At 42.6% G+C, this 11,831-nt stretch overlaps 1 protein-coding gene across 1 annotated transcript in view; it reads right to left on the reverse strand.

The window, feature by feature from the left end:
• The window catches only part of RNF130 (ring finger protein 130), a 163,049-nt gene that overhangs the window by 150,359 nt on the left and 859 nt on the right, over positions 1-11,831 (reverse strand). The window lies entirely within an intron of this gene.

The following is an 11,831-nucleotide window of genomic DNA, read 5'->3' on the forward strand; positions in this document are numbered from 1 at the left end:
TCGATGGAGGTAAATTACAATCTTCTGAGCTTTAGCTAAAAACTTGGTTAGCTATCATGTCAAGTTGAAGCAGTACAAGGCTGAAGTAGTACCTTACTTCAAGATCAATGGATGGGTGAGCAGAATTTGGTCCCTTGCATTTGAAAAAACAGAGCCCCGTCTGTTTTTCAGTTTTCCCTTATCGAGCTTGAGATGTTTCAAGTGCCAAAAATAACATTGCATATTACTGCCAGAACATTTATTTTCTCTCTGACTTCATTTCAGAAAAGGGATTTGTTCAGGAGGGCCTGGGAGAGGAAGAAGGCTAGGGTTTTAAAGCTCATCATTATCTTCAGTCTCAGTGTTTTGTAAGTTAAAAGGCAAATCAGAAAAAAGACAAAGTCACTCACATACACTGAGGGAGATACAAATTTATCTTCAGACAACACAACCTCTGTTTAATTTTCTATCCAGACATCCCAGCACCCTTTGCCAAAATGTTGTATGTATATGGGCCTGAATGAGGTTGTGGGAGGAAAGCATTTTTCTGCTGCTAATAGCAATACCTTAGTGTCACTCATGATTTATAGCCAGCAAAGAACTCTTTTTCTGGTCTATGTTCTGCTCAGCGTAATGAGTACAGAAGGAAGAGCGCGGATGCCTCATGGAGTTCACAGGAGGAGATCTTCATTAGTTCAGTCCTCTCCAGTGTGGTAGCAAGGACTGTGAACATTAGAGGAGAAACCCTTTTGTTTATAACTAGCTTATTGAAGTGCACAAGCATGGAGTTGTCACTGTGTCACTTAGCTAACGTGTCACAAACCTTCAGACGCTGCCTCCAGGATGCGCAGGCAGCCCAGCTACAAGATGTTTCCCCTCACTGCTGCATGGAAGGAAGGAGGAAAATAGGTGACAGAACAAGATTTCAAGATATTCAGGAAAGGATGAACCCCTGCATGAAATCTGGAGGTTCTCTGTGGAACACGGGGTCAATTGTTGGCTCTGTTGGGACTAGGGTGAGTAACATCAAAAGGGGAATGAACTTTGCCATGGTGCAGGAAGAACAGAGCCTCTATCAAACTAGAGACAAGTAGGAAATAACAGCAAATAAGGATCCATCATGTCAGGTATTCTGTCTTAGACTGAGGCAATAAAAGATGCTATTTAGGGAAAGCATGCTAACATGGCCACTTTTGTGGTCCGTTCCTCTCACAACCCTAGCAGCAGCCACAACTGTTGCATTAGAGACATTAGAGAGGACAACCCTATCTAAACTGTTCAATATCCATTCAATATCCATTTCTAGATCTTTCGCTTGTCGCTTTGTCTAATCCCTCCCTGACCCTGACAATTCTGCCTGCTTCCACAGCCTCCTGTAGCAGCCAATACCAAAGTTCAAAGACACTTCTTTTTATCTATTTAAACAAATCACCTGCTAGTTTCAGCAAATACCCTCTGGTTCCAGTACTGTGGGACTTGCTGAACAGCAGCTGAACCAGTCTTCATTTTGTAAATAAAATCATCAGGGATGAAGAAGCTGCCTTAGGAGAAGATGTGACTTTGGAGAGGAGAAAGGTGGAGAATGAGGGTGCTATTTTCTCCACCTTTCTCCTCTCCTAAGTCACATCTTCTCCTAAGGCAGCTTCTTCATCCCTGATCATTTTATCTCCTCTTCTGTGGACCTCCTCTAGTTCCGCAACAGGCTGAACTTTCCTCATGATTCTCGTGAAGGAGTGGGGTCTATGAGCTTTGTTCCAGCCTTGCTTGACATCAGTCATATGAGCGGTTTAAAGCGAGTGTGTGGGAAGGACACCTCTTGATAAAATGTCAGGCTGCCTCTTCCTGGCTGCAGCATCACTGTGTTCTTAATGAAATCTCATTACGCTGGTCACCGAGTCAGTTCAGTGAATCAAGAAATGCATCCCTGGTTTTGTTTTTGAAGTCGAGAGCCACAAGGGCAGCCAGATCCCTACCTCACCTTGAACTCTATCTGACAGATTTATCCAGCAGCAATACTGAAGTCCAAATGATCCTGATCCCAGCCCAATGTCCTAAATCACAGCTTCATCTATCTGTTCTACGAAACAGAAAAACGAGGAATTGTGCATTTCAGGAAAAGAATGATGAGTTTTTTGTTGCTTGGCAACTGTCGCTCCCACATATTTTGAAAGAATTTGAGAACATCCTCCACCTGAGGCAAATCAACCAACTTCGATGAGGAGAGAGGGAACTGGCAGCAGATCCCCAAAACTTCGAGCTGGGAAGATATCTTGGGGCTTGTGGAAGTAAAAAGTGCTTTATGTCTGCATGCTTCTCAGCTTGTCTCCTCAACGTGACTGTCTGGATCAGATTCTGGGCTCTTCATGGCAAAACAATGAATTGTTCTGCCACTTCTGTCTCGCAGAGGCATTTCACAGTTATCTGAATGTGCTCTAATCCACCTGCCAGCTGCAATCAGCACGCAGCATGGTTGCATTCCTGTTAGCCAAGATCTGAGCACCAGAAACAAAAACCTTCAAAAGAGGAATCAGCAAGAGATCTGCATGAGAAAATTGGCGATGGGGCAGTCAGACCTGAGAGCCTGGTGAATGTAGACACACTGATAGCAAACCCAGGCAGTGAGGCCAGAGTAAAATTTGTCTTGCCTCCTGCAGTGGCAGTTGGCTTCAGACAGGAATTCAGACATGATTATTAAAACAATAATTTAGGGCCTCAGTTGCTGGGAGCTAATCTCCAAGGTTGAACTCAGCTGATGGCTGTGTAAGTGCACCCCAGCTAATGCATTTGTGCAGCGATTCAGAATTTTTGGTCTAGTTTCGTTACTGACAACTTTGCTATGTGAAATCCCATTTCTCTTTCCTAGGAAAAATGAAAAAATCTAGTTGTTTCAAAGTGCAGATTTCAGCTCTCTGAGATAACCTTTCAGTACCCAGTTAAGCAAAGCTATGATTGCATCTAGCATGGCAGGAACTGATCAAAACGTTCTGTTGCTTCAAGGAGTGCAATAACACAAGACTGCTACAGCAGCAAAGACATTTTACTAAAGCATAGGGTTCACTGGTCTTTGTAAGATCTACCTGGCACTGCAGTTCTTCATTGTCTGAAATCCCAGCTGGCTTCATGCAAAATCCTTGAGAGTTGGGTCATTAATACCCCACAGTTTGTTTGGAATCATAGAAGCATAGAATAGTTAGGGTTGGAAGGGACCTTAAATGTCATCTAGTTCCAAACCCTAATTCCAAATTGCAGGGTCTACCACCTCTTCCAAGGCTCCCGTGATGTAGATTTCATCAACTTCCTGCACATTCTGTTCTGAGCCCTTCCTATTGTCTAACCAATAGATCTCCCTTACTGCAATCTATTACTTTTTCCCTAATAGTAATAGATAATAGTTTATTACCTTCTATACCACACCTTTACGTATTTAATGGGTATTATCATGCATCTCTTCTATCCTCTCCAGACTAAACCAAGTAATTTTTTCTGTCCTTCGTCACAGGGCTCATTTGCTGTACCTCTGTTTGTTCTTGCTGCTCTCCTCTGGACTTTCTGTGTTCAACAGGCAATAGTTTTGCAGGCAAACAAAAGGAGGTAAAAAGGTTCTGCAGAAATGTTATGTTCTCTGAGTATTCGCTCTGTATACTGGAATGCATAATTGGGAACTGCTCTTTTCCAAACACTGACAGCCTCTGCACTATGGCAGGAGACCAGGGTCTTTGTTTCGCTGTCAGCAGAGCTATTTCCATGTTCTGACTCACCAACGGCTCTTTCTACACGGGTAAAAGCAGCAGCACTTTGCAGTGGTATTCAAGCCCTCACAGGTGAAAACAACCACCAGGCAAAGACTTCCTTACAAGCTGCATCATGTGGAGCTTTGCACCTTGTGGGTGTCGTGTCCTGTGTGCAGCCTGGGTATGTCCACAGCATGACTGTCCTCTGTATTTGCTGTTAAAGGGACCTTTATGTGCTAATTCTTCCACTTTGCCTCAAAGAATAGGACTTACATTGTGTTTCCTTGTATTGTAGATAGAAAGTAGAATTCTTTATAGCTGGTTCTTTCTTCCAGCTTTGTCAAATCCTAGACGAGCTGATCTCAAACTGCTGAGCTTTGCTTTCCTCTTTTGTGAAACAGGAGAAGTGCAGCACCCAGAGGCTTGTAAAACGTATCCTATATGCCAGCTGAATAGCGCCACTGCAGTAAAAAGCATTATAATTGAACATATCTTACAATAATTACATTTCTGTCAGTATCAAGGAGGCAGAGGTTACTTGGAAAATGCTGTTAAATACTCAGAGAAAATCAAATTTTGAATTCTCAGGGGCCAATATTTATTCTAGACTCTCTCTCAAAAAAAAGTGATAATTTGTGAATCCAGGTGTGGGAGGGTTTTTAATGGCCACAGTGCCTGGAATTTTTTAGCAGCATCTACTGCTTTCACTGTGGAGTAGGAGTATTGACTGAAGGATGACCACATGCTTTGCTCCACTGCTCACAAGCATTTCTGAATTGTTTGGACAAGAATGATTCTAAAGAGATACCAACATGGTTGTTTTCTGTTCCAAGGAAGCTTATTAAAAAAAAAAATAATCATGTTTTACCCAATTCTTATTGTTGTCTTGTACTGTCTCGTGCTTCCCTCCCTGATGATTGCTAAGATGTGCAATCGGAAGAAGGAGCTTCCTCTATTGAAACCACTTTGGAAGATGACAAGCTCTGGGCTGCAGCACCAGTGAAGAGACTGAAGATGAGGATGGGGCCCCCTGGCTGCAAAGCACATGTACAAAATTGTGTGCATACCCTAGCAATCAGCAAGAAAAACAATTAAATTTAGGAGCAGCATGGAGGTGACCTCCTGAGGCACCACATCTATCACAACCAAATTAGGAAGCTCAAAAGCAATCTGCTGTCATGGCTTTTATGATCAGGTCATGTCTTCAGTAATCTGTGGTCCCTGCTGCATCAGTTATCAGTAGAGACGCTTATTGCTCTTGTTTAACAAAATATTTCCCCCATCCCCACTTGTGATGTTTTTATCCAATAGTCTCAAAGTGGCTCATGTTCCCCAGAGCCCAGAGTCCATCCTGGGAAGCATCTGAATTGCTCCTTGTGGAAGTGTGAGTTGCAACTCATAATTAATCTATTTGCAAGTAGGTCAGTGAACCACAAAACGAGGAAAGCCAGATTTCCTAATGGCCTTGTGCCGGCTGGCTGTCTCTCTGGTTTCTAATAATGTGTCAGCTCACACAAGTGGTACTCTCTACCTGCTGTGTTCTTGCACAAAACTCTTCAAATACAACATTGTGAAGATCTTAACCTCTCTGCCAAATTTTGTTGAAATTCATCAAGTGGTTTTAAAGCCAAATGGGGCTTCCTACCCCATTGGAACCTCATGAATTTTGGGCCCACAGGGCATGATGGTAATTTGTTTTCTAGGAAACTGTATCTTAAAGTTACCCTTCACCACAGGACACCCCTAAAGATGTCAGGTGTTATGTGAGTGTTATCAGCCCCTTCTTCTCTTTTTCCTTAGAGGCTCTTGCGTGTTCCCCCCTGGAATTTTTAACCTACTTCTCCACTATTAAAGACAAATCACAAACCTGAGCTCTGGCTGAGACTCCTCATTAACAAGCACTAATGGGCATGGCACCAGCCCCACGGGGGTCCTGTAAAACAGAAGAGCTGGGGCAGAATCTCCTTGTTCCCTCCAGTGCACTCGCTACTGTTTTGTCTCTTCGAGTTCTGTTCCAAGTCATGAATTCCCCCTTTTTTTTTATAGAGCCATTCCATAGATGAATAGATCCTACTCTGAGAAGCTGCTCCTGTTTTTCAGCGGTTATTTGCCTTTTGTTACAGTCTTGTCATCAGGTCTGGCCACAGCCCCAAGTATTCCAGTGTTTCTGGTACCCTGCACCTTCCTAGAAGAAATAAATGAATAATCTCCTTCCTCATGTGCCTGCCTTTCACCGTGCCGACTCAAAAACTGGAATGCCAGTTCTGTGGCAAAAATTCTTCAGTTATGCATTCAGATGACTGGTGATTTATAAAAGCAAGTTAAAAATGAGGGTCCTAAACAGAATTCAATATATCCTTACTGTTGCAGTGGTTGTAACTCAGTACAGATTCGATACTTTCAATCCAGAGTAATAGCATATGTGCTTTTTTTTATTCAGTCTATTTTGATTTTAAAATTCTTATATTTATTGTTCTGTAGGTGTTAGGCGAGCTCAACCTGCTGCATTAATAAACTGTCTCTTCGACATTTGTAGCCCTGTTATATTAGCCAGGACTTCTTGAGCTTATACAGAGCTCGTTCCTTCAGTTCCCATGTGGTTGTGCTAATAAATGTGAGATAGATGCCTTCGGCCCCTACAGTGTGACAAAGAAATAATTTTGGCTGGGACTTTCCAGGAGGTGCATTACCAGAGGGGATCGTATGAACAAGCCACCACTTGTTAGAAGGAAGCACGTGGATGTGACTTCATTCCTGGATATCATCCTATTTCATAAAACCCCTGGAGACACTGGAGACACTGGAGCTTTGAAAGCTGGCAGCAGCTTGACTGTGTCTCTCCATGCAAACTGCACTGCTAAGGGTCTGCTCAGGGACCCTCCAGACTGGTGAATGTGCCAAGTTACTCAGAGGTATTACATAAAAAGAGACCCTGGCACCGAGTTCTGTTTGCCAGAGACCTGCAGACATATAGAAATGCTCTGTTGTGCAAGCTGAGACACAGCTCAAAGTTCTTTTGATCCTTGTAATCAACAGACAACTGCTGAATGTGATAAGGCAAGGGTTTCAGCTCAAAATGGACTAGAGAACAGGGAGGGGAGAAGAGAGAGACACTAGACAGACACCAGGTAGGAGGTGCAGTTGTTAAAGCTTTGATGCTGTCCCCTTCAGTGGAAAGAGTGGAGACAAGATTAGCAGTATTGCGCTCAGTCATGGTATTATCCTGTTCAAAACACCAGGAGAAGCAGTTCTTCTGAATGTCACTATAAAATCATGAACCATCAGAGGACTTGATTCTCTACTCAGCTGCTCTGCTTGAAACCAGATTAATATCACAGAGACCAGGATTGCACCTTTTGTATTTGACAGTTGGAGTTGCTTCTTGTATTCAAGAAAACTGCCTCCATGCTGGAGTGTCTTGTCAGAAAGAAAATATTGCCCAAGACCTTGACTTGAAGATTCTCTTTCCTTTCTGGCTCTGCATTTCTGAGAAAGAATTAAGTTACAGTGCAGGGAGTCCTGCTGTTTTGGTGGCAGCTGTGAAAGCTGTTGTTTCATGGGGATAGGAATAGACATTTATCGGGATCCAGCTCACTGGTCTTAGGTTGAGAATATTTTAGGGCATCCCAAAAGTCATGCATGACTGTTCCGACCTCTCAGGGATGCAGGTATGCAGAAGGCTATAGGAAGCAGGTGAAGAAAGCCTTTGCAAATGTCATTATTGTATGGTCATTCTCTGTTTTTTGACTGACTGCTGCCTCTCCCTGCCCTGCCAAACTGAGATGGGGTTAGAATCAACATTCTGCGTCAACCTGAGTGACTTCACTGAGTATATGAGATATCAATCTTACTCACCTCTTTGTGCTTCAGTTTTTTCATCATTAAAATGGGGAGTGACAAGCCGTGTTTACCTGCCTCACATCACATGTCTAATTACTGCTGTTGAGTAGGTTTCACTACTGTTGCTGGTGAAGTGTCACATTAGAGCAGCAACCCCAAGTCTTTGAGTAGCTTTTCTCTCACAAACCACAAAGACCAAGTCAAGCTTGTCACACTTAACAGGCTCAGCACAAAGGACACTAATTTCACAAAGTGACACCTTCATATGGGGTAGCTCCTTATTAACAAATGTATTTACCACTCAGTGAAAATCATTTCTGTATTTCGCAAGCTGTGAAAGGATCTGAGCGAACACACTGCTTTGGGAACAACAGTAAAAAACCCAACACGGATCAAAACCATTAGCATATTCATTAAGAAAGGAGGCAGTCATCTTGATTGATTTCAGATAAATGTTACATGCCACTTAACAAGACTGTAATGAAATAAAGCAATACGTCCTGTCAGAGAGAGCGGCACAGCATGAACCCTGGAAAACAATAACACTTCCGCAGCTGCAATCGGCAGGAAGGACAGAATTCACATGTCTTCTGGGAATGAGCTGTCAGGCTCAGTGTGCAGCCCTGGGTCTCATACACTCATTTACTGCCACGAAGATAACGACTCCCTCCTCTCACGTGGGTGCTGCTCCTGCCGAGCACAGAGCTGCGGTGCCAGCACAGCCTGCCCCGTGCTGGTTGGCATTCTTACCTGCTCGGAAGGGATTGAGGAGCCAGTGCACTGCCCCAGATGTCTACTCTCCGATGCGTTATTCCTGATGTTCTGGGGAAAGAAATGAGTAGGACAAAATGTTTACTTAAATAAAATATATTCAGGACCCACAAGTGTCAGATCTAGTCAAGACTTTGCCTTTAATGGCCACCAGAACTGTATACAACCCTCTCTAATAGACTGTTACGGTAATACGGGGCCTTGGGGAACTCTTACCAGTCCTTTAGACAGTGGTGAGTTTATTCTTTAAACAGGAAGCTGTTTTGCTCCTCTTTGTTTATCCTGATGCAGTATTCTACATGGGTGCATTATCCCTGTGATATTTTAGTGGGTTTGGATACATGCTGATGCACCATGCTGCTCCGGGATCAGCTGGCAGCAAAGCCAGAAGTATTTTCCCATGAGCTCTGAACGGTTATGCTTCAATCTCACTTTCCAAATCTGAGTGAAATGAAATTTTTCAGTTTAAAAAGCTATCCCCTTTCTTTACCTGCAATAAAGAGGGAATAGGAACATGCTCCTAGCCTTTTCTGCACAGATCATTATTTTACACAAACGTATCACCAGGTTTCTCTTCTTCATAAACTCTCTAGACAGTCCTTTTGACTGTGGCTTTTCTCCCTGCTTTCACTATTTTCATCACCTAGCATATAACACTTCTATACCTCGTTTAGTAGAAACCTGTGTAGAGATAAAATTCTAGCTTAAAATATGAAGGTCACCTCTAAGCCTTGTTAACAATTTTATTGAAATAACTAGAATAGAGAAGTGATAAGAATCATTGCTCCTATTTCATTGTTTAGGAAAAATTGAATAAATGTCTTTGAAGTGTTTTATGTAACCTTTTTGAAGGAAAGGCATTTCACTTATTATGAAATATGTGCTAGTTTGACGACTGTTGAATAGATTGCCAAATCTATCGAATAGATTTGGCAATCTATTCAAAGCAATTTCAAAGAAGAGAGACAGGTTCTGTTTTATAAACACAGAAACCCCAAATACTATGTGTGGCTGTAGCAGCCTCATGGAGAAACTGATTTTTTTTATGATCCTGGAAGATCAAATGCAAGGTTGGTAAAATAACGCCCTTGGTTTAGTGGCTACTGTGTTTTGGATAAAACAAGAAGGTACCTTTTGCTACCTAAATCAGCATATAAATCTTGTTCTCTTTTCTTGTGTGATCATTTTGTGCTATGAGTTACTCGTTCAGTAAAGACAGACGCATTTAAGAGCCAAAGTTTTGTTGTTTCTACCCCCTCAACCCCTCTGCATATAAAACTAGACACATTGAAAATGTTAGCACTTCGGAGATCCCTGTGTTCCTGCAAACAGAATTAATCAGAAATGTAATAAATCCCTTTTTGCTTTTCCATTGGTGCCATTTTAAAAATAGTAACATATTTATTGCCACATTTCTGAGGGAAAAGGGGCTCCTTTACCCTTCTATGGACAGACAGATACTTCTTCTTTGCCTCCAGCCCTCTGACTGCTGCTCAGTCATGCTGTGGCAGTTATTATCAGCACAAAGAGCACTAATGGTGGTGCAGTGAAAAGGGAGCAATAGCAGATGTGTGCAGAGCCTCAGAGGAACTGATTCAGTGTGTGTTTATTCTCAGAGCCAACCATGAAAAAATATTTCACAGAAAGGGTCATCGGGCACTGGAAGAGGCTGCCCAGGGAGGGTGTTGAGTCACCTTCTCTGGAGGTGTTTAAAGGATGGGTGGATGAGGTGCTGAGGGACATGGTTTGGTGTTTGATAGCAATGGTTGGACTCGATGATCCCGTGGGTCCTTTCCAACCTAGTGATTCTATGATTCTATGACTGGTGTAGTGCCCTAGCAAACTTCAGGGAGGCTTAAAATTACTTAAAAGGACTACCGAAAACTGTTGCTGGTGACTAAAGCTGGTAACAAATCCACTTGACTGCTCCTAAATCCCCTCAGATGAGGCTCAGCGTGGATCCCGCTGGGGTTCTCTAAGCCTTCTTTGCTCCTCGTTGCTGCGCTGTCTCAGTCTCCTGTAACTTTCATTCCAGGGGCTGGTGTCATGAAAGCCTCTTAGAAACTGGCGCTCTTTGAGGGCTGGCACAGAGACGATGCCACATTGTGCTCAGGGAAGATGCCTCAGCCCCATGTTACTTACATGACAACATTATGTTGACTGAATAGGGGAAGGGATTGAGCCTTGGAAGGCTTTGAAGATGAGGGAGCTGGACCTGGATGAAACTAATAATAATCTGCTATGATTTCTCATCTATCTCAGCCGACTCTGAAGTCAACTCTTCAAAAGTAAATGCTGGTACCTGCTGTGGTTCAGAGTGCCTGGCTGTCTTTTGAACTCCTTCAAAGCAGCCCTTGTGCTTTATCAGGGAAATGAAGAGGGAGATCCCTGTGTAATCTCCGTTGTTACCTTTCATCTCTTGAGGTAATGATGCATAATGTGTTCTGGAGGGAGAGTGCCTTTCTCCTCCTGACACAGCAGGTCCTCCTCTCTAACTTTCTTTGGGCTTACAAAAGACAGGGCTACATAGCAAGATTCCCCTGATCCTCACAAAGCTATCACAGCATAGTTAAAATAATTTACATGCTGTTAATGTAATTTTTTTGAGATAAATGCATATGGCCATGGAGGAGTCAAAATGCCTAATTTAGGAAGGAGTTTGAGCTTCTAACGCCATCGACAGCATGTGTGCCGAGAGAAACTTCCTGAATGATGAGGGAAATACGGCTGCCTTCCTTAAAGTTTTTTTTTTTCCATTATTTTTTTTTTTCAGCTGATCATTAATCCAGTAAAGCCAATCAGCCTTTTTCTTCCCCTCCTAAATATTTGGCTAGGTAATAATTTCAACAAAATTCTAGAGGTCGTATATTGACCTGGATTAAAGTACAGACCTTCAGAAAAGTATATGGGTTGGATGAAGCTGCACGGTGTTCTGCCAATGAAGAACAGAGAGTTTGACACCAATTATTGCACATAAGCACTAGCAGAGCATATAAACGGCTGCAGGACTTCAGAAGAATAAATAACTGGCTGGAGATTGAATACTGGCTGTCGTATCACTGCTGTGTGGGTTTTATTAATGACTTACTAGACAAGAGGAGACCTTAGCCTACTCCTCCGAGACCTTAGAAGACGCGAGATAGATGTGGTTTACATTTCTCTAAAGTTAGAAGTCATGATGTAAAAAACAGAAATAGACATGAATAGAAGGAAGCCAAAATGTGTAATTTAAGAAACATGTTAAAGCTGAACAATGTCCTGCTTTCCAAAAGGTTTAGTGGAAGAGAGTTATGGGCACAGAGTTCTATAGGGCAAGAAAACAATTATTTTGTTTTGTATGGAGACCTTCATTCATCAAAACTGGGTGAGAAATGTTGGTAAAGAAAAGCTGCACTGCGGGCTGAGGTTGCTGGAGCCGAGGTGATAGACTATATAGATTTGTATCCATGTATAATTATGATTGCTGAGAGTAATGTGTAACTTTGCGTGCTTGAGTTGAGTAAATCAAAA

This window comes from Phaenicophaeus curvirostris, chromosome 15 (assembly GCF_032191515.1).
Source record: "Phaenicophaeus curvirostris isolate KB17595 chromosome 15, BPBGC_Pcur_1.0, whole genome shotgun sequence".
In the NCBI taxonomy this organism is placed as follows: domain Eukaryota; kingdom Metazoa; phylum Chordata; class Aves; order Cuculiformes; family Cuculidae; genus Phaenicophaeus; species Phaenicophaeus curvirostris.